Below are 21805 nucleotides of genomic sequence, written 5' to 3'. Positions count from 1 at the left end.
TCCTATTTCCTCTTCACGTGCTAAGTCATGTCCAACTCTTTGTGACCCAAGGGACTGTAATCTGCCAGGTTCCTCTGTCCATGGGATTTTCCGGGCATGGAGTGGATCCTTCTCCTGGGGATCTTCCCCACTCAGGGATCAAACCCAAGTCTCCTGTGTCTCCTGAATTGGCAGATGGATTCATTACAGCTTGAGCCACCTCTAGGTAGCTTCAAATGTATGCAAATCAAGTTGTTATGGTGATTCCCACAAGAAAGCGTATACTCAATGTGATAATAGCCATAAGCCTTTAAAACCTTTGGCAAGAGGCAAAAACACAAAATTAAATAACTACCTATAATGTCAGCTTCTTCTTTCAAAAGTTGACATCTGTTAGTGTTTGATTTCTTTTTTCAAACCTTGTAATATTAAAAAAAAATGCAAGGAAACTAGGGCTAAATATTAGATTTTCTGTTTCTGTTTCTCTTCTGTTTTATTTTATTACCTAAGTCTGAACTTGCTGGATTTCTCAATTATTTCATGTAACTTAAAAATTGAGCTAATTTTTTTCCTAAATCGGAAATAAAAATACTTAGCAGAGATAATTTGTGCAAATGTCAGTTCCTAATAAAAACCATGGGTGTAGAGTACTTGCCTGTATTGTGGATCATGATGCTGATAATGACAGGTAACAAACGATGATTTTGTAAAGGGATTAGGTTACTGTTTACTGTGTACCTACTCTGTGAAAGCAGATGAACTACTACTAATAAAATATGTCATTTTTTATTGGTCCTGCTTCACCAGGTAGCCATCTTATTGCAGAATTCAAAGAACATTGGTATATAGGCTGGTTACAGATTTGCCTTACCATCTGTCTTTTCTCAACTATCTGCCTGAAACAGTTGATTTCTTAGAAGACTCTCTTTCACACTGAAGAAAGTAAATGTATGTTTTTTTGAAATCTGTTAAATGACATTGTTGGAGAAAACTTCCTGCATGATTTCAATATCTCCGTTAGTCTTGCATGAGGCACACCCACTGGAATATTATATACTTTGATATCAGTTTGGTCCCTCAGAAAATGCTTTCACTAAATTCTAGCTTACAAAATTGTTGTAAGAAATTGCCATGTGAAATTCCCTATTGCTACCTGTTAAGTATCATTTCAGGGGGACAGGATTCAACATAGCCTTTGGCAATATGTCTGTCAAGTTCAATGGGACTAACTTCTAAAGAAAACTCCAAAGTAAGATTATTATAATTGATTAAAATCAATACATATATAATATAATAAGATGATGACCCAATAGTATCATATTAGTATATCAGATAATTTGTTTGGAAGATATTTCTGTGTACTCAATTTAACAGAATATCAATTTAGGAGGATATAATAAAAGTAATGCATCTTCTTTTAGTTTGACATTATAATTTGCAATGTAAGTTCTTCAAAATATGTTGTCTCAATTTTCCTTTATAGCAATATCAGGAGATTGTCAGGGCATTGTAATTACACACTTTCCAAATTACATATTTTTATGTGTGATGAAGCTTTATTTCAGGGACAGCATGAAGGTTTTTTCCTATGATGATCCATTTGCATAGGAGCAGTTGTATATCAAGAAAGATTGGAACTTGACCTCGGGTTTTCTCCTTACTTGTGTAATATTGTTGCTGCTAAGTCACTTCAGTCATGTTCGACTCTGTGCGACCCCATAGACGGCAGCTCACCAGGCTCCCCCATCTCTGGGATTCTCCAGGCAAGAACACTGGAGTGGGTTGCCATTTCCTTCTCCAACGCATGAAAGTGAAAAATGAAAGTGAAGACGCTCAGTCGAGTCCGACTCTTTGTGAGTCCATGGACTGCAGCCTACCAGGCTCCTCCGTCCGTGGGATTTTCCAGGCAAGAGTACTGGAGTGGGGTGCCATCGCCTTCTCCTGTGTAATATTAGGCATGGTTAAATTTGGAAATATCAATAGAATTATTGTAAGTTTCAGTCTTATTTCTGTGCTGGACCCTGAGGGGGTAATAAGCAATGAGAAAGAAAACATGGTATTTATACAGTACAGTGGTAGAAATAGACATTGTGTGCTGGTGTTTGCCCAGAGACACTAAAGTCAGCATAAAGAATGGGCTGACTCTGCCTTTGCTACTCAAAGAGATATTAAAAACTACCAGCAAAAACCCACAAAGATCATGAGGTTCCGTTTTATTCCTTGAGCAATGGCTCCTTCAAGTCAAAACTATTAAAATGGAAAATACACAGATTATTTTTTTTTTTTGCTTCTACAATAGCATTTTGGGAAACTCGTATAGAACTCATGCAACAAGGTGTCAGGAAGCAGGCACCAGGATGTTTGTTGCAGCACTGTTTGTAGAGGCTAAACAGCAGCAACCTTACTATCTGTTGGTAGGGAAATGTTTAGAAGACATATGTTTATGCCTATTAAATTCATACTGTGGAATCATATGCAGGTGCTTAAAATGGATTATCTCTGTACCTATTGACATCAAGGCATAGCCATATACACTGAGAAAGCAAACTGCAGAATAATGCTTATAGTACTGCATAGTATTGTAAGAATAAATAAAAGCCAAATCAATATATTCATGTATATACGAGTGTATATGTTAGAAAAGGTATAGAGACAACTACTGAACGGTACTCAATGCCAGGCACTGAGTAGGACTGAATCCAGTAGGATTCAATGCCAGCTTCCTTAGGAAAACTGGATTGTAGGATTCGGCAGGGAAGCTTTTTAACCATATCTCTGTGATATTTCATTATTTACAATGCAAGATTCATCCCTTTTTTTTGTAGGAATCTCCTATGTTTTTCCAACGCTTGAGTGCATGCTAAGTCACTTCAGTTGTGTCCAACTCTGTGAGACCCTAGGCACTGTAGCCCGCCAAGCTCCTCTGTCCGTGGGATTCTCCAGGCAAGAATCTTGGAGTGGGTTGCCATGTCCTCCTCCAGAGGATCTTCCTGACCCAGTGATCGAACCTGCGTCTCCTGCGGCTCCTGCATCAGAGGCAGATTCTTTACCACCGAGCTGCTGAAGAAGCCCCATATATACACTACCGTGTGTAAAATAGATGGCTAGTGGGAACCTGCTGTATTACATAGGAGGCCCAGCTAGGTGCTCTGTGATCACCTAGAGGAGTGCGATGGGGGGCGGGAGGCAGGCTCAGGAGGGAGGAGATATATGTATACATACAGCTGCTTCACTTCACTGTGCAGCAGAAACTAGCATAACATCGTAAAGCAATTATGCTTCAAGAGAATATCATTATAATATATGTTTACATCTGTTAGAACTTGTCTCTCTTTCCCCACTACCCCATTATCAATAGAGAATATTTGTTTTGTTGTTGTTGCTGCTGTTGTTGTTATTGTTAATGAGTATTTCTGCTATTTTTCTAAGGTCTGGCTATAAATGGATAAAGATTTGACATTTTTAATGGACTCAGTCTTAAGTTCTTGAGTTTTTGTCCAAGAAGTAAGAAACTATTCATCTTATTCCACCTTGTTTCCACATTACAAAGTAGTGTCTAGTAACTGCTGCTGCTGCTAAGTCGCTTCAGTCGTGTCCGACTCTGTGCAACCCCATAGACGGCAGCCCATTAGGCTCCCCCCTCCCTGGGATTCTCCAGGCAAGAACACTGGAGTGGGTTGCCATTTCCTTCTCCAATGCATGAATGTGAAAAGTGAAAGTGAAGTCGCTCAGTCGTGTCCGACTCCTAGCGACCCCATGGACTGCAGCTCACCAGACTCCTCCGTCCATGGGATTTTCCAGGCAAGAGTGCTGGAGTGGGGTGCCATTGCCTTCTCCGAGTGTCTAGTAAAGGCACTTGATAAATGTGTTTGCAAAAATTTAAGAACGAATTCTTCCAAAGATCTAAGATTCAGAGGCAGACTGAGATCTAAACCTCAGCCCCGGGTCTGTTGTAAAGATTAAAGTTGGTCATTTATCTGAGAGAACATTATGCAGAGTCTGGCGTGTAATAGGAAACTGATGCTTACATCATTTTTCTTAATATCTTACCACTTAATGAATACTTAAGAGAAGGATATTTTCCTTCACTTTTTTTAAGTTCTGGTAACAAATCACCTGTAATAGAAATTCTAGCAATTTGGAAATACCGAGTTTCCTCAGATACTTTCTCAGAGACCTAGTTCGTCAATACATTAAGACAGCAAAGTGAATGAAATTTACAAGGTAAGTCTTGAAGGCTTGGATCCTACCTGCTAATTCTATGTGGTCCATGGCTGCTGAAATTGCTCTCTGTTGATAGGACTTGGGATTCATTGTCTTAGCATTTAATTACTGAGAAAATTAGGGAGCTCTGCCTAGATCAGACATAGATTTTTATAACCCAAGTTCCAAGTTTGCATTTGAGGACAGACCTCTACCATTTTTGGTGGACTACAGTCCACAGGGGGGCAAAGAGTTGGACATGACTGAGCATGCATGCATGGCTATTAGATACAAGCCATGCTTGTTTTTGACTTAATGTTAGTTGAAAATGCATTAAAATGATTTCTATTCTAAGGAAGAATTTTTTCTCATTTAAGTAGGGGGAGTCACTCAAGTCATGAAGAACTTCCTCTTGGATTACAAACCATGTCTGTCTCCAACATTCTTACAATATTCAAGTCAACCTCTTAGAGTAAGAGACTGAATTTTTTTTTTTTTTTTTTTTTTTTTTGCTCTGAGATGGAATGTTTCCTTCCTTCTCTGTTTCATGAGGGACTCTCGGTCTCCTGGTTATGAATCACATATTTTGCTGCCAGCAACACTTTCGTTGTTGAAATATTCATGCAAGATCCTGGGCTCCTGTTCCAGCAATTCGCATGAGGGAAAAAAGAAAGCTGCTATTCTGAGCACAGGGTGAACTTCAACTCAAGTAAAGCTTTAGCACTGATTTCAACTTTGAGGATTGCCCGATGTAACAGGAGATGCTTTTCCCCATCAGTGCGCTGAATTGCAAAGCTGGGCTTTGGGTGAACTGTCCAGTTGTAGTCCCAGATATGAATGTTTCCTGCAAAAGGCTGCATGGAGTCAGTATTCTAATGAGACCAGGGTCTGAAAGGTGGTGCTCCCAAGAGCAGGTGGTCCTGCTCTGCACCCAGGTCTGGAAGCACCAAGGAGCTGCCCCCCAAGCAGCTGCAACACACCTGGCGTCTGAGTCCATAAACGACTTTGGCCTCAGTGCTCTTCCCTCCAGGCAGCCCTAGTGCTGGCGGCTGTTTATAGAATGAAAAAGTGAAAGTGTTAGTTGCTCTTCTGACTCTTTGCAACTCCATGGACTATAGCCCGCCAGGCTCTTCTGTCCATGGGGATTCTCCAGTCAGTTTCATAGAAAGGGATGTCCAAATGCTTTAAGATGCTCAGTGTCTGTTCACACATGCTATACACAATGTCTACACCACAGAGTGCACGCTCGGTAGCTCAGTCATGTCTGACTCTTTGGTGACTGTAGCTTGCCAAGTTCTTCCGTCCATGTGATTTTCTAGGCAAAAATACTGGAGCTGATTGCCATTTCCTTCTTCAGGGGATCTTCCCAATCCAGGGATCAAACCTGTGTCTTCTGAGTCTTCTGCATTGACAGGCAGATTCTTTACCACTGAGCCACCTGGGAAACCCACACAGTAGAGGGAGTGTGTGTGTGTGTGTGTGTGTGTGTGTGTGTGTGTGTGTGTATTAGTTGCTCAGTTGTGTCTGACTCTTTGAGACCCCATGGACTGTAACCTGACAGGCTGCTCTGTCCATGGCATTCTCCAGGCAAGAATACTGGAGTGGGTAACCATGCTCTGCTCCAAGGGATCTTCCTGACTCAGGGACCAAACCCGGGTCTTCTGCACTGCAGGCAGATTCTTTGCCATGTAAGCCACGTGGCAAGCTCCAGACAGCAGAGCGATAGCAACCTAATGCATGCCTTCATTATGCTGTATGGTTCCATTAGCTGTCCTGACTTTTCTGGGAGGATTTTGGAAACAGTTCCTTCTAGAAATTCATCTTTATGCTTAGGTGCTAGGGTTAAGAAACATACCTGAAGCCTGACTGGAGCATCTCTTTAATCTTCCCTATCTTATTATTGAAGGTATCAGAGTAAAAACTTCCCAGGTGGCTCAGTGGTAAAGAATCTACTTGCCAAACAGGAGACACAGGTTCCGTCCCGGGGCAGGAAGATCTCCTGGAAAAGGAAATGGCAACCCACTCCAGTATTCTTGCCTGGGAAATCCCATGGACAGAGGAGCCTGACGGGCGACAGTCCAAGGGATCACAAAGAGGCAGAGCACACACGCATTTGGAGGGTACATGTTGACCACAGAACGTGTGCCGGTGGTGAGCACAGCGCAGAAAAGAGCCACTTGCAAGGAAAGCCAGCCCTTTCCGGGGTGCAGAGGAGTCTGCATCCAATGTGACAGCTCTCATCTTGATCAGAGAGACACCAGGGCAGCTGCTCTGGCCACAGGCCTTCTTGGCTCTGGATTCTTGGGAAAGAAAACACAGTTCATCACCCAGGGCTTCTCTCTCCCCTCCCAGCCCCCAGCTGCTCTGGTGCCTTCCATTGAAAACAGAGATGCTGTACATATGGTGCAAAGATCCCAGATGAGAGATGCGAACGCCTAAAATAAATACTATATGAACCCAGAGAGGCAGAAAGGCCCCTGGGAGTTAACAAATGAAATGCCCTTCAGCCTCTGACAAGTCGGAGCTCCTAGCTGGGCGGCTTCACGCCTCATTATGCTCGGATCAGACGCATGGCTCTGGCCCCAGGCAGGCTTTCTGTTCCTGTCCCCTGGCGGGGCAATGGGAAGAAGGGGTGAAGGAGGGTGGGGCTGATTCACCACAGATATAGGGAGCGTGGTGCCCACTGCCAGTGGACCCTGAAATCCATAAGAAGATGCTCTTTCTGCTTTCAGGGTGCGCTCATTTGTTTTGTAGAATAGTTATTCAGTGTGTGTGTTTCATGAGCAATTATTCTCATCAGGCTGGTTAGAATTTACAGAATACAACAATAAACAAACCCTTCTTCTAAGGAAGGAAGAGCACTGAAAAGCTGAGTGAGCTACCGCCGCTCTGTGTAAACTCTGAAGCTGGCTTTCTGTTTACCAAAGGATCAGCAGATGAAGCTGGTGAAACAGAGCAGAAGCCGTGACATAGCCTTCAATCATGCTAGCCTCCTGGTCTACTGAGTAAGAGAGTCCTCAGCTCAGAAAAAGTGCAGAAGCATTCACGGGTGCACGGGTGATTAAAAGTATGAGCTGGTGGCCTATGGTGAAAATCCAAAATTAATAAAAATTGGAAACTGCAAGGGTTATAAAACTGGAATTATGGAGGAAAATACTAGTCTATTTGATTTGAGAGAAAATATCAAATATGTCTAAGCAGAAAAGGAATAATCATAGTCCTTTATTTTAATGCTCTCATACTGAGGAAAGGTGAGGAAACATTTCCAGGCGTGAAAGTGATTCTATTTCAAGATTCTTGTATTCATAAAATTTTCTATGAGGTCACTCAGAGCAAATGGCAAAGCAGAAGGTGAAAAAAGAAACGAATGCTTTTTATTTATTTATTTGTCTGTAATGGTCACAGCAACACTACATGAAATATTCATTCATGTCTGTGTCACAGAATAGAATTTATAGGCTTCAAGCAAAAAACATATTTTTGTTGTAAAGCAAGATATTCAAGATGTACACATTGCACAGTAGTAAAAAGTAACACCAACTTTCTCAATTCTCTTCCTCTGAATTCAGACAGGATATACTGGGGATTTAAACATTGCATTTTTAAAATGTGCATCTGGTAGTGATTAAGATGTGAATGGGGGAGAGAATTGCTTATTCTGAGCATAGATTGTGCTGTTACTATAGATAGGGGAAGGGCTGAGTGGTCTTCCACTTTTCTCTTATGTCTAGCTTGTAATTCTTTCATTAAAATATTAATTTGTTTCATTGATGCTTACCTCTGAGTGACATATTTCTAGATTTCCTGAGAAGCTGCTATTTGAATGTTCTTTAATGTGCTCCTTTAAATAATTTATACAACTCAAGCTGTCTCTGTGAGGCAGGGAAAAAATGAATCACTTGGGCCAGATAACCCCTCAAAACATTTTTGGAGATTCTTATTTTGTTGTCAAGCACTGATGATACCGTCTGAGTGTCTGGCAAGGGAATAGGAAGTAAGTCTATCAAGAAGGTGATGAACTCTTAGCAAAATGAACGAAAGCTGCCTTCATGGACTCTGTTTCAACATAAACAGATGCCATTCATAATGATCCTTTTCCCTCAACTTTTCAATTTCATTAAAATCAACCACGCAATGTTACCACCCTAATTGAGAGAAAAATGTTTAATAGCTCACTATTTCAGTGTAGGGTTTTACTGACATTTTTTTCTAAATATCATAGATATTTCAAAAAAGAAACCCAGTAAAAGCACGGCCATCCCTTGTGCACACTGGAGAAAACCTTACCACCTGATCCTCTTACAGGGCCTGATTTCTTCAGATGTGTTCATGTCCCACCAAGGTACTGCTTGGTGGTAGACGAGGAGTTGGAACCAAGAGGAACCAAGAGGTCACGGTTCCCCTTGGAGTTGGAGACACTCAAGCTCTCACCATTTCCCCCTCATCTCTAGGTCTGAAGAGAACTGAGAATGTGAGGGAGCAGTGCAAGAAGGAAGCCACGAAACACAAGATCGCTTAATCCCTGCGTGACTACATAGGCATACGGTCCAAACCCCAAACAGCCAGAGGCAAAGACAAGAGGCCTCCCCCTCGAAGGCCCAGGGGAGCCTCTAAGAGAGAACCTTGGAGGCAAAGCGAAGGCATTTTCTAGACTGCTCTTTGAACTAGGATTCAGACACCATCCATGGTCCTGGCGGACTCTGGGGTAGTGGCAGGAAAACCCAGTGCAAGTGAGGGCCTGTAGCCAAACCCGCGACCCTCGTCACTGTGAGAGCAGTGGGCAGAGGTGAGCGTGGAGCAGAACTGAGTGACCAGGCCCCTGAAGAGCCCAGCACCCATCAGTGCTCTTGGCTGGAGCCATTTATTAATATTTCCAGGCAGCACACAAAGCATCTGGTGAGATGCTGGGTTCATGAATGAGTGCTTGAGCCACAGCCATCTAGTCATGTCCTCAGACCAGTCATGTGAGGACCATTCACGTGAGAATTTCTGTGAATGTAACTTAAGCCTGTGTTTCTCCAACATCAGGCTTTGGTGTATCATCTTCACAATGTGTGCTTTGTTGAAATTATACGTACAGTAGAACTGTTCTTTAGAAATGTAACAGAATTGACATATGCAATCTTAATAGCTGCATTAAAAAACATAAAATTTTTAAATCAAAAAAGGCCAAAAAGAGAAAAAAGATTTTAAAAATTTTAAAGTAAACAAATGGATAGTTGATTTTAATTAGAAACTTTATATCATGCATTGCATCAAAAATATAATTTCAACATAAAACACTACCCACATTTCAAGGACTCATTAATAACACATGGCAACATAACAGAAAGTACAGAATGATGTGATTTCATTAATATTTTCTTTCATTAGACTGGATTCTTTTTACTTTAAAATTTTCTACTCTGAAATGAAAATTTTATCATCACAAAATGTTATATATTCGGGTGGTGAATATGCTTTTCTACTGTATATGATTATATGACTACTAAAATTAAACAGAATATCTGCTTATATACTATTTTTAATTAAATAATGGGCTTCCTCAGTGTTTTCAGTAGTAAAGAATCCACCTGCAAAGCAGGAGGTGCAGTTTCGATCTCTGGGTCAGGAAGATCCTCTGGAGGAGGACACGGCAACCCACTCCAGCGTTCTTGCCTGGAGGATCCCACAGACAGAGGAGCTTGGTGGGCTACGTCCATGGGGTCACAAAGAGTCCGACACAACTGAAGTGACTGAGCACAAATTAAATTATATTAAATGCTTATACTAACCACATATGGCCAGGCTCCTCGGTCCATGGGGATTCTCCAGGCAAGAATGCTGGAGTGGGTTGCCATTCCGTCCTCCAGGGGATCTTTCCAACCTAGGGATCAAACCCAGGTCTCCTGCACTGCAGGCAGATTCTTTACCATCTGAGCCACCAAGGAAGCCCCTAAAGGATGAAATCTGATCGAAGCAATCAAAATATTGCAAAAGGAGCACCCTTGTATCTCATAAACATTTTTTTTTTTCTGGGAACTTCTTAGAAACTAGGTGAAATGAAATGATTTCTATAATACATTCTGAAAGGTAGAAATAAAAATTTTATTCTGGATGAAAGTTAAACACATCAAAAGTCTAAATGGGAACTTTTGATAAATTCATTTTCATAAGAGGAAAATGAAGAAAATATTATTTCAAATACAGAACAGGCATTTGACATTCTTTGATGTTATTTTTTAAAATATTGGCTTAAACACTTTTATTTTCAATCCTTTGTCTCTGTTACAGAAGTAATAGTGCTTTTAGTATTTGGCGTTGCATCCCGCATTCATCCTCAAGTCATTTATTAATTCTATCAGTTTTGGAGACGTCTTAATTTTCTAAATCTACAACTATGCCATCCCTAAACAATGCCGCTTTTTGGCATTCTTTGATGAAAGGCCTTGATGCAGAGATGCAGGAAGGTCAGCAAAGCTGAAGCACAGCAAATGCATGGGTAACACCATCTGGGCACATAATAGTCAAAGTGCTGAGAACCCCAAATAATGAATAAATCTTAAAAGCAACCACAATGAGGGAGAATATACATCCTGCTTATTCGAGATCAGGAGAGTGACGACTGATTTAATCTAAAAGTCTAGAAGTGAGCTAGAAGTTAATAATAAAAATAACTTCAAGGATAATGGGCACCAAAACATCATGTCCAGAATACAGCGATTTATTCCTGCTTCTCTCTAACCCTCCGTCACATGCTTCTGCTGCTGCGGAGCTTCCTGTTGAATCCTCAGTTCAATCACCTCACTCACCTCAAGCAGGTAAAAGTCAGGCCCCAAGTGCTGCCAGTTATGCTATTTGAGACCATAATAACTGGGGATCATAGGTGACCACAGGGGCTTTCTTGATACCAGACTCACAACTGCGCACACTGTGGCCATCACCGTGAGCACAGGCCCATGATTCAGTGTATGAATCAACATCCAGTTTTTGTCTGGTTCAGAATCAGAAGTTAAAATAGAGCCATCAATTCTTGTTGACACCGACAACTTCCCTCCAGGGCTCTGAACTGCTCCTGTCCAGCTCTGAATTCCATCCAATTTTCTCCTGTACATATGAAACCTTGCTTCCTGCAGACACAGTGTTTTGAAACTTGCAAATATCCAAAGAAAAGCATGTTTTCAAGAATGGATCAAGTGTCTTTCACCTTTTCATCATTCCGACAGAGTATGCCCATAAGAATAAGGTGATAAATGTAAAAGCATGTGTTATGAAAAAGAGTTTACAAGGCCCTTGTCATAAGAAGAGCCTAGATGCTCATCTATTGTGAAGCTTGTCACTGCGGATCTCTCAGATAACACATCCCCCTGCAAAGGGAGGGCGAATGACAAGCTGGAACCTGAAAAAGCATCACCAGAGGGCATGGCTCACCTTTTATCAGCACCATCACCATCATTATGATGCTTATCACCATTGTAGACATTGCGAGAACACCACAATTGAAGTGTTTGCACATGTAGAAAAGTTAGGCTCTTTTTCTTTCATATTTCATGAGACTTAGAATAATAAATGTCTTTTACTAGAAAAACACATTCAACTCTTGTCAGTTTGATTGTGGGGCTAGAATTATTTTCACCTTTGTTGTGTTACTATTTCAAGAGGGGAACTAAATAAAAGATGACTAAAATCAGACTTGTTATCATATTGTTAGCATGTTGCTAGGGTTACCTGGGTATTCAGTAGGTTGATTAAGCATTACTTACAGACTTTCCAACATTTTTTGCAATGTCAGAAAATAAAAACATTTCTATAACCCATCCCTTGATGGTGTTTCTATCTATTTCTTGGATTACATTCCCTGTTCTACTGTTCTAACCATCTTATATCCTGACTGCCAAGTTTTATCTGGTCCCTGATCTAGCTGCCAAGTTCTTGACATCAGGTATTTCTGATCTAGATTTTTGTTAGCTTGTTGTTCTTGTTCAGTCGCTAAGTTATAACTGACTCTTTGGGACCCCATGGACTGCCACATGCCAGGCCTCCCTGTGGTTCACTATCTCCCTGACTTTTCCTCAAATTCATGTCCATTGAGTCAGTGATGCTATCCAACCATCTCATCTTTTGCCAACCCCTTCTCCTGTTCTCAATCTTTCCCAGCATCAATGTCTTTTCCAATGAGTTGGCTCTTTGCATCAGGTGGCAAAGGTTTTGGAGCTTCAGCTTCAACATCAGTCCTTCCAATGAATATTTAGAATTGATTTCCTTTAGGATTGACTGCTTTGATCTCCTTGCAGTCCAAGGGACTCTTAAGAATCCTCTTCAGCACTACAATTGGAAAGCATCAATTCTTCAGCATTCAGCCTTCTAAATTAATGTTGGCCTTTTTCCTAATCTAGGACATCTTCTTTGTCATTTCCCAAGTGTGTGTGTGTATGTGTGTGTGTAAGTAAATGTGTGTGGCTCCACCATATCCAGCAGTGATAGGATATCCATATGTGCTAGTGTCTTAGGGTGTTTAGTCTTTCAGGAATATTTACACTTCAGTAGGGATCACCAGAATATTGAAAACACTAAGCTTTCAAAGTCCAATAATACTGAAATTTGGATTTTCAGATAGAATACCTTTTTTGTGCCTAAGAAATCATCTACCTTGACAATGTGTCTATCTGCTTGGCCTGGCCTATGCAGGCTATTTTTACAGGGTCTTGCTCTCAGCCAGGTTAGGTTACAATTATTGCAAATGTTTTGAAAACTATAAAGTCCTCCATATGTATGAGACTTGATTTTATCTACTTACCATTATGATGTGACAATGACTTTTTGTGGATGTGTGTTACACATTTTGAATGACATGGTTTGGGCTTAATATGCCTTGTGGAATCCATATATCTTTGTCCCCAAGAGGAGACTCTTCTGGCTGTTATCATCAGAGCACGAGAAGGCAGGGGTCACCTGGGTCATAAAGTGTCCCTGGAACTCAGCAAGACCGCTCAGCTTCTGCCTACTACATGGCCATCCTTGTAGGAACACCAGGAAAGATTCCTTAGGTGACAGACTTAACTCTGTAACTGAAGGTGCACTGGCATGTAGGCAGGCACTGGCTCTATGCCACTGTATTCCAGGGCCTTGTTGGCAAAATATTTCTTTCATTTATCCCAAATTTTATTTTTTGAGTACAAATAAAATTTTTTTTAATATTCAAAAACATTCATTCTTGGTTGCAATATTGTCAGCAATAACTAAGGTTTAGAATACCAGAGTTGTCTATTTTCCTTAAACCTAGAATGTTCTTTAATAATTTATTTTTTCTTTTAAAATTTCTAACCTAGAAAACAACTTCTCTTTGGATTAGTTACCACTCTTAGAAATAGCAGCAATTCAGATCTATGTTTTTTTTTTTTCTTTTTCTTTTTCTCATGGAACTTTTCAGAAAGTCAAGAATGCACACGTTATGGGATGTAACACAGAGGGGAGTCAGAGCAACTTTTGGCTTTGGGGACTCATGCTCACACATGGTAACACATTCAAATTCACGTTCCTCTTCTCATCCACATCCTGCAAAGACCCCCATTTGTCCCTCCGGAAGAAAGGAGAGGCGTTAGACAGCACAGTGTGTTGGCCTGGCTATTCTGCTTTGAGATCTCCAGGGAGGCTTCCTTCATGAGACTTTCAGGAGCTCAGATTCCTGCTTCCTCAAATGCTACTCCCACTTGCTGACCACGTAATCCTGAGGTTTTTCAGGGATGTCCTGACACCTAGCTTTGTCATTTATAAACTGAAAAAAATAGGAGACAATCTGCCGCTGCAGTACGTACCACCACTGGGGTTCTTACGAGCGGATGTGGAGACTGAGTTTGCCATTTGGGATGTTTTCTGGAGCTGAACATCTGGCAGGGAGCAGGACTGGTCAGAGAGAGAAGGGAACATCACTGACGGTGAGATAAAGCTTCTCCATGCCTACAGAGACTGAGAAGGAAATGGCAACCCACTCTTGTATTCTTGCCTAGAGAATCCTGCAGACAGAGGAGCCTGGTGGGCTGCTGTCCATAGGGTCGCACAGAGTTGGACACAACTGAAACGACTTAGCATGCATGCACGCATTGGAGAAGGAAATGACAACCCACTCCAGTGTTCTTGCCTAGAGAATCCTCTGGATGGAGGAGCCTGGTGGGCTGCTGTCTATGGGGTCACACAGAGTCAGACACGGCTGAAGCGACTTAGCAGCAACAACAGCAGCAGCATGCCTACAGAGAACTTGGTGGCAGACATCATGCGTAGAGTTCTCCCTAAGTGACTTGGGCGTTTATACCCTCTGCAGCCAGTCCTTGGGTGTGGGTGGCCCTGTGAACCCGTGACTTGGACGAAACAGTGCTGGGAAACTGAGAAAAACCCTGAGGGAGCTGGCAGCCAGCTTGTCCCTCCTGGGAGGGCTCTGGGAGGCACAAGCCCTGTCCCACAATAAGAGGAGGTGACATGGGGAAAGGACTTTGCTCTTGAAATGCAAGAATCTTTCTTGATTCTTTCTGTAAACATCTGCTGTTTTCCTTATTTTATATCAAGAAACAATGAGCTGAGGGAGGAATGAATAGGCAGGACACAGGATCTCCAACGAAGTGAATCTTCTCTGTGTAGAATGTCGTGATGGTGGACACATGTCATCGGACATTTGTGCAAACTCAACACTGAGACTGAACCCTACGTCAACTATGAACTTTAGTTAATAATAGTTTATCAATATTGTCTCATCGTTTATAACAAATGTTTCACACTTGTATGATGTTGATAGTGGGCAAGGGTGTGTGAGTGTATAGGGACACTGTATATTTTCTGATCACTTCTGCTGTGAACTAAAACTGCTAGAAAAGTCTATAAAAGTAATAAAAATAGTTAGATGTATTTAAATATCATGGGCTAAATCCAATACTACAAATACACATTTTCTTTTCTAAGGTGTGATGTTCAACAGGAGAGTGGAAGGCTCTGCGTTAATTTAGGCACTCTCCCAATTTTATGCAAAATGTCCTCCTGACTCTTGTGCAAAGTCAAGCATATAAAACTCAAGTGAGATTATGTCACCTTTGTGCAAGTTAGGAAATGCACTTCCATGCTCAGATGTCTGAGAAGGTCGAGCCTCTCCCCAGGAAAGACAGCACCCTCATTTGCAATAGCTGCGGAGTGGAGACAGGCTGGCATCTTTGGGCAGTGTACTACTGCACAGCCAGGCTGGATGCAGACCAAATCATAGCCCCACAGTGGCTTCAACATCACATGAGGATTCCCCTGACACTAGGCTTCTGTCTGATTTCCGTATGTCTCCATCATCTCTGCTTCTTGGTCTTCCCTGGTTCCATCTCAGCAGCCCAGCCTCATGTCAGACCACAGACTTGCAGTTACCAGCAGCTGGGCCATTTCTGAAACGTTGATTTTGAGAAGTCTGCATTTTTACTCTCGTCTCTTATTCTTCCAGCTGGGATAATCTTCCAGCTGTTCCTTAGCTGAAAGCATTCAACTTACTACCTCCACCTTTGTTCTCTCTGACTCCTCTGAGACCTCATGATTTGGATAAACGACTTTCTTAAAAACATCTTAAACTTCCTTACACATTCCTTTGACTATCATATTTTCCTGCCAATGGAAACCATCTTCTTATACCAAGCAGCAAAATGTTGCTGGAGAAAACTCTCACAACCATTTGAATTGTTCTTGCTTGAAATGTGTAATCACAGATCTCAGAGAAGCACTTGGCATGTGCCCAGTAGATCCTCAGCCAAAGAAGAGGAGGGGAGGAAGGGGGAGGGGGAGCGGAGGAAAGGGGAGCAGAGCAGAGGGTCCACACCCTTCCTTCCAGGACAGTGTGAGCATTGCTCTCTGCTGGCCAGATCCTGATCAGAATTATGAGTAAGTAAGAAAAAAGAAGGAACACCAGGATTGCTGGGTTGATTGAATCTAGAAAGGACAGAGTGCTAACCGCTGAAAGCAAATTACAGATTATGAATGGCCAGAGCCAAGAATAGAAGTGAACTTAGTTATAGAAGCAACCTTAGTTAAGACGTGCCAAGGCCTGTTGCTGTTTGGCAGTGACTTCCAGAACCACTGACTTGACCGAGGGGAATTTATCTGCAGCTCTGTCTGCCCAGAATTTGTGTTTCTCGACCTTCTTGGACTCTCTCCTAGCTTCACTATGCACCCGTCATATTTTTCAAATATTTTGGCATCACCTGTCATAGCCCCTGGACAGTTTTCAGCAACAATAAAACTCAGTTTCAAGTCAAAGATTATGAGTCCGGAAAACATTTGTCGAACATATGGTTTAACTTATTTTTTCCTGTGTCTGGAAAATTAGTAGATTTCTGACCTACAGAAAGCATAAAGAATATAAGAGTAAGTATTTCCTGGTAAAACTAAAGGAGGAAGTTGCTCCAACAACATATAACTTATTTGCATAACAGGCTGTAGACATGCTTAGATATTTAGCAAAGCCAAGCTCTAATAAGACAGCTTCTAGACAGAATATTCCAGAAGATTTTTCCAGAACAATGTCTGCAACAGGCCAAGAATACATGTTACAGATGTGGAAATTAAGTTAATGTAAAATGCATTTCTTGAGCAAGCTGCCGAAAAAACAGTTATTTCTTTCATTGTAAATGACTTAATCATTTATTTATGTGAAACTTTATTCTCAAATATTTTAATTGATAAAATATCACACATTTCCTGAAAGAGAAAATTAATTAACAATGAATACAAAGATAAAGCAAAAGAAGGACAAAGATAGGAAAAAAATCTCTAAAAATTAAAAAAAGAAGAGTAGTTTATGAATTTGGGGGAAGCATTAACAAAATTAAAGACCACCTGGACTTCCCTGGTGGTCCAGTGGTTAAGAATTTGTGCTCCCAATGCAGGGGACTTGGGTTCAATCCCCGGTCAGGGAACTAGATGCTGCTACCTAGAGTTCTCTGGCTGCAACTAAAGATCCCGTTTGTCTAAACTAAGGCCCGGGGCCATCAAATAAACAAATAAAAATTGTAAAAAGTTGTCAGTCTGAATATTATTTGGAATTTTGAGAACGGTTTTCTGGGATTTTTAGATGATTATTATTATCCTAATGTCTCATTGATTTTTTACTAAACTTCACAGGTTCTGTTCTAGAGAGATTCATAGGTTACTGATAAAATATATAGTTGCTAAGATTACAGCACAGAATTGAAAGTGCTCACCTTGTGAACTGCTTTCTAGTAAGACGTGTCTCTTCTGATTTTGCAGGAAAATTTCCTTCTCTCCTGGAATTCCAACCAGAATGAATGATTTCTGTGTGTGAAGGAGATGACGTCTTCTACATTTTTGTTGTTGTCAAAGATAAGTATGCTCTCTAGAAATACCAAAAAGGCATTGAGCAAGGACCCCTGGAAAGATTTGTGATTACAGCTGAAGGGAATAGCTTTGAGTTTTAAAGGCAGTGATACCTGATTGTGCCATGTAGTTAATAACATGACCACAATAGAGATTTTCAAAGAAAAATTCCAGAAACATTTTGTATGTGTGTGTGTGTTCATAAACATAATTTTAAAAACGTAGGACTTTTTTTAAAAGAGCAGTTTCAAATTTACAACGAAACAGAGAGAAGTAGAGAGAATTCCCATATACTCAGTTCCCACACATCACACCCCCTGACCACGCGCCCCCCGCACCCTGGCCCATGATCAGCATCTCTCACCAGAATGGCAGAATGGTACTTTTTTTTTTTTTTTTTTTACCAAGGATGACTCTACACTGACACGTCACAAAGTCTACTTTAGTATTCACTTTTAATGTTATACATTCTATGAGTCTGAAGAAATGTGTAATAATATAAACCCATCATTATCATATCATACAGAGTATTTTCACTGTCCTAAGAGTCTGCTCTCCAGCATCAGTGGAAGAAGGGTATAGTTTCTTTGGGTAATCACTTGGAAAAGGAAAAGCTTATACAAACTCGCACGTGCTGTGTCGTCTACTTTAAATCTGCCTCTATGAATTCCTGCTCCAAATAAAAGAAGGAACAAAGAGAGAGAACTCCTGGATCCCAGAAAAGGACCTGGTGAGTGTCTCCCTGAGAAAGTCTGGGCTTGTTCCGTCCTAAGTGCCATGGGTCCTTGTTTTATTTTTCTACCAACATTTTCTTTTATATCCAGCACTTAGCACTAGGCCTGGTACATAGCAGGATCCTAATAAATGTTTCCTTCAAATAAAAAATGAGAATATTTTCTAATTTTACAATTTTCTTTCCTATTTTTTCTGCCTCTGTTCTAGCTGTGTCATCTTCTCTCGATCAATTCCTTTCAGACAATCTTGTTTCTCTACAGGTCAGCTTGGGGCATTTCCTGTGTGAGACAGAGTAGCATTGGTCCAATCTGTGGACAGTGGGTCTGGGCAGACATGCCCTCTGTTGAGTGGAGCTGGCGCAGAGCTCCCCTTTAACAGCTCAGCCCTTCCCCATGCTCTGGACTCAGCCTCTGTCCACGTGTGAGAGGCTGGGGAAGCCCCCGGCCCATCGCCCTGCTCACACAATTCCTAGGAGTACCCTGAAGTAGATGAATGACAACACCTGTGCGTATGAGCAGACCCTTCATTGTTCTAAGGGATATGCATTCATGCATGTATGCATGTGTGTACGCATACATTTATATTTCATACCTATTGATTTTTGCAGAGTGCAGATGTATCAGATTAAGTAAATAATTGATGTTTAATGGAACACTGCTTCCTTTGTATAAAATCTTAGGAGACCACTTCCTTGTTGCCTGGTCAAGTTGATAACCTTTACTCAACTTGAAGGAAAAACTATCATATTATTTTATCCTACTGTTATCTGACTAAGAATAAAGCAGACAGAAGTTAGCAGACGGCTCTACTTAATTTTTCAGGATTACCTAGCTTCTGGTAATGAATTAATGAATTCTGATGATCAAGCTAGAACCTGAGGAGCCACCAAAAGTAATAAATTTCATGACTCGTCCTTCTGTGTTTGCAAGGTGAGAGGTTTTTTTTTTTTTTAATTTTTTTTTGGGGGAAGTATTGTGACACTAACTAAAGAGTACACTGTAACACAAACACAGCCTGGCCAATAAATGATAAAGAGAATAAACGCTATGCTTAAATGGTCAGTTTCCTGCAATATTTAAGGTAACACACACAGGACCATGGAATGATATCAGTAAAACAATAATCTGTATTTTTCTTAACAGTCTTCAAAAGAAATCCTGATCTATTTTATCTATATGGTGCTATATATCAAAATAATAATTATTATTAATTAATAAAAGAGAAATTAGAACTGTTTTATCAGAAGATATACTTCATATAGAATTATGTGCTGAAACTAACAAGCCTTGTTTCATTTTTCTGATTACTTACCGTCTTGTCATTTACCTGGGATTCTAAAGACTGTAGATATATTTGTCTACCTTTTGTATGTCATTTAAAAACAGCTTTAAATGTGTTACTCACACTTGCAAGCTGATACAGGCATTTTGGAGCATGGACTTTAAAAGTCTTCAGAAATCTTCACGCCTCCCGAAGTGCCGATAATTGGTAATATTTTTTATAACTTTGCTCTGCTAGGGCATCCACACATTAAATAGCACCAGCATCGCTTTCTAATACAAGAAAAAAAGTAGACTACTTTCTAAACTGCCTAGCTTTTTAGAGCCGGGCTTATTTATAAACACCTCACAGCTGTCTTCTGAGAAACATCAAGACACAGAAGATGAAAGAACCACTATGGTCCCTCAGGCTGAAGAGGATGCTGTCGAGGGGGCGGGGCGGGGAGGGGGGCGAGCCCTCATCCCCACTTGATCAGATAATGGATGAAACGAGGAGGGTTTTCAGTCTCCTTCAAGTGTTTTTGAGATGGTAGATTGTTCTTCCTGTGCATTTTAAAGTCATAATTTTGAAATCTTATTTTGACAAATGTTCTGGAAGATGTATAATTACTCTGTCAGCACTGTGCCCTCTGAGGACGTCCATTATCACACCGTCTCTGAGCAAGGATGTGCGTGCTCAGACCCCACGGTCAGCTCTCCCTAGTGGGTCGCTAAGCAGATACCAGCCACGCACAGGCACCACCCTGAGAACCTGGAACTCTCACCTACTGGGCTCCTCCTCTGACTTCACAACTTGTGAAATCTCCCTGAGCCCTGAGCCCTGAGCCCTGAGCCCTGAGCCCTGGCTCAATTGTCTCTCCGGTGGGTCTTTGTATTCATCAGCTCCGGCTAGACTGGATTCTTCTCTCCTCTGTGCTTTTATCCATTAGGTCCTCTCAATAAATTGCTTCTGGACAATCCACAGGACCGTGTTTCCACAGCGCAGGGAAAGGATGGTGTAGGCACTGTGGTCCTGTGACCTGCATCAGGAATGGGAGGCGGGGTCATGGACAAGTTAGATTGCAATGTGTTTCCTACAGTGCTAACTACTGCATCGACCAGTGAATCAGGATGAGGGGAAGGCAAGGGGTGAGGAAAGGAAGCTCTTTAGGATGTTCAGTAGTGAGCTGGCAAAGGTAAGACTGTTTGTATCGTCTCTAAGAACACTATTTTTAACCCTACAGTCAAGAAGACTTTATCCTACTAAATTTTTTTGTATTGATATGTATTACACTTATATCCATTATCAAATTTTAGTTAATCTATGTATAAGGCAAGAGGTTTAAATCGTTTTTGTTGTTGTTTTATTTTGTGCGTGTGTGTGTTTTGCATATGGATCCCCAATTGTTCCAAAGACATTTGTTGAAAGAAATTGCTATTTCTTCATTGATTTGCTTTTGTACTTTTGTCAACATTTAGTTGACTATGTTTGTGTGGATCAATTTCTGGACTTTATGGTCTAACTCTCATATTGTGGATATGAGTGTTGAATGGATAAAGAAGGTTGAGTACCAGAGAATTGATGCTTTTGAATTATGGTGCTTAAGTCTCAAGACTTTTGAGAGTCCCTTGAGCAGCGAGGAGATCAAACTAGTTAATGCTAAACAAAATCAACCCTGAATATTCATTGGAAGGACTGATGGAGAAGCTGAAACTCCAAAACTTTGGTCACCTGATGCAAAGAATCAACTCATTGAATAGGCGCTGATGCTGGGAAAGATTGAGGGCAGGAGAAGAAGGGGATGACAAAGGATGTGATCGTTGGATGATATCACCGATTCAATGGATGTGAGTTTAAGCAAACTCCAATTGATAGTGAAAGACAGGGAAGCCTGGTATGCTGCAGTCCAAGGGGTAGCAAGGAGTCAGACACAACTGAGCGACTGAAGATTTCTGAACTCCCATTTGTTTCACTGTTATCTGTGTTTTTCAGGTCATCAAATCACCCTGTCTTTTTTTGGTGTAACTTTCATACTCAAAAGCCAATAAAGTGATTTCTCCAACATTAATTCTTATTTCTTTAAAATTGTTTTGTTTATTTAGGTCCTTTGATTTTCTATATAAATTGCATTGCTGCTGTAGATAATTTTCAGGAGAATTGATTCATTTTTCTTCTTCCATGGAAGGAAGTCCTCTTGGATTCCTTTCATTAGTTTTCTGTTTATGTACCTTGCATATGTTTTCTTAGGTTTATGCATAAGGATTTCATTATTTACAGATGCTTTACATGGAATTCTTCT

The sequence above is a fragment of the Capricornis sumatraensis genome, chromosome 1, assembly GCF_032405125.1.
Source record: "Capricornis sumatraensis isolate serow.1 chromosome 1, serow.2, whole genome shotgun sequence".
Taxonomy (NCBI): Eukaryota; Metazoa; Chordata; class Mammalia; order Artiodactyla; family Bovidae; genus Capricornis; species Capricornis sumatraensis.
Note: the sequence above shows the minus strand (reverse complement) of the source record.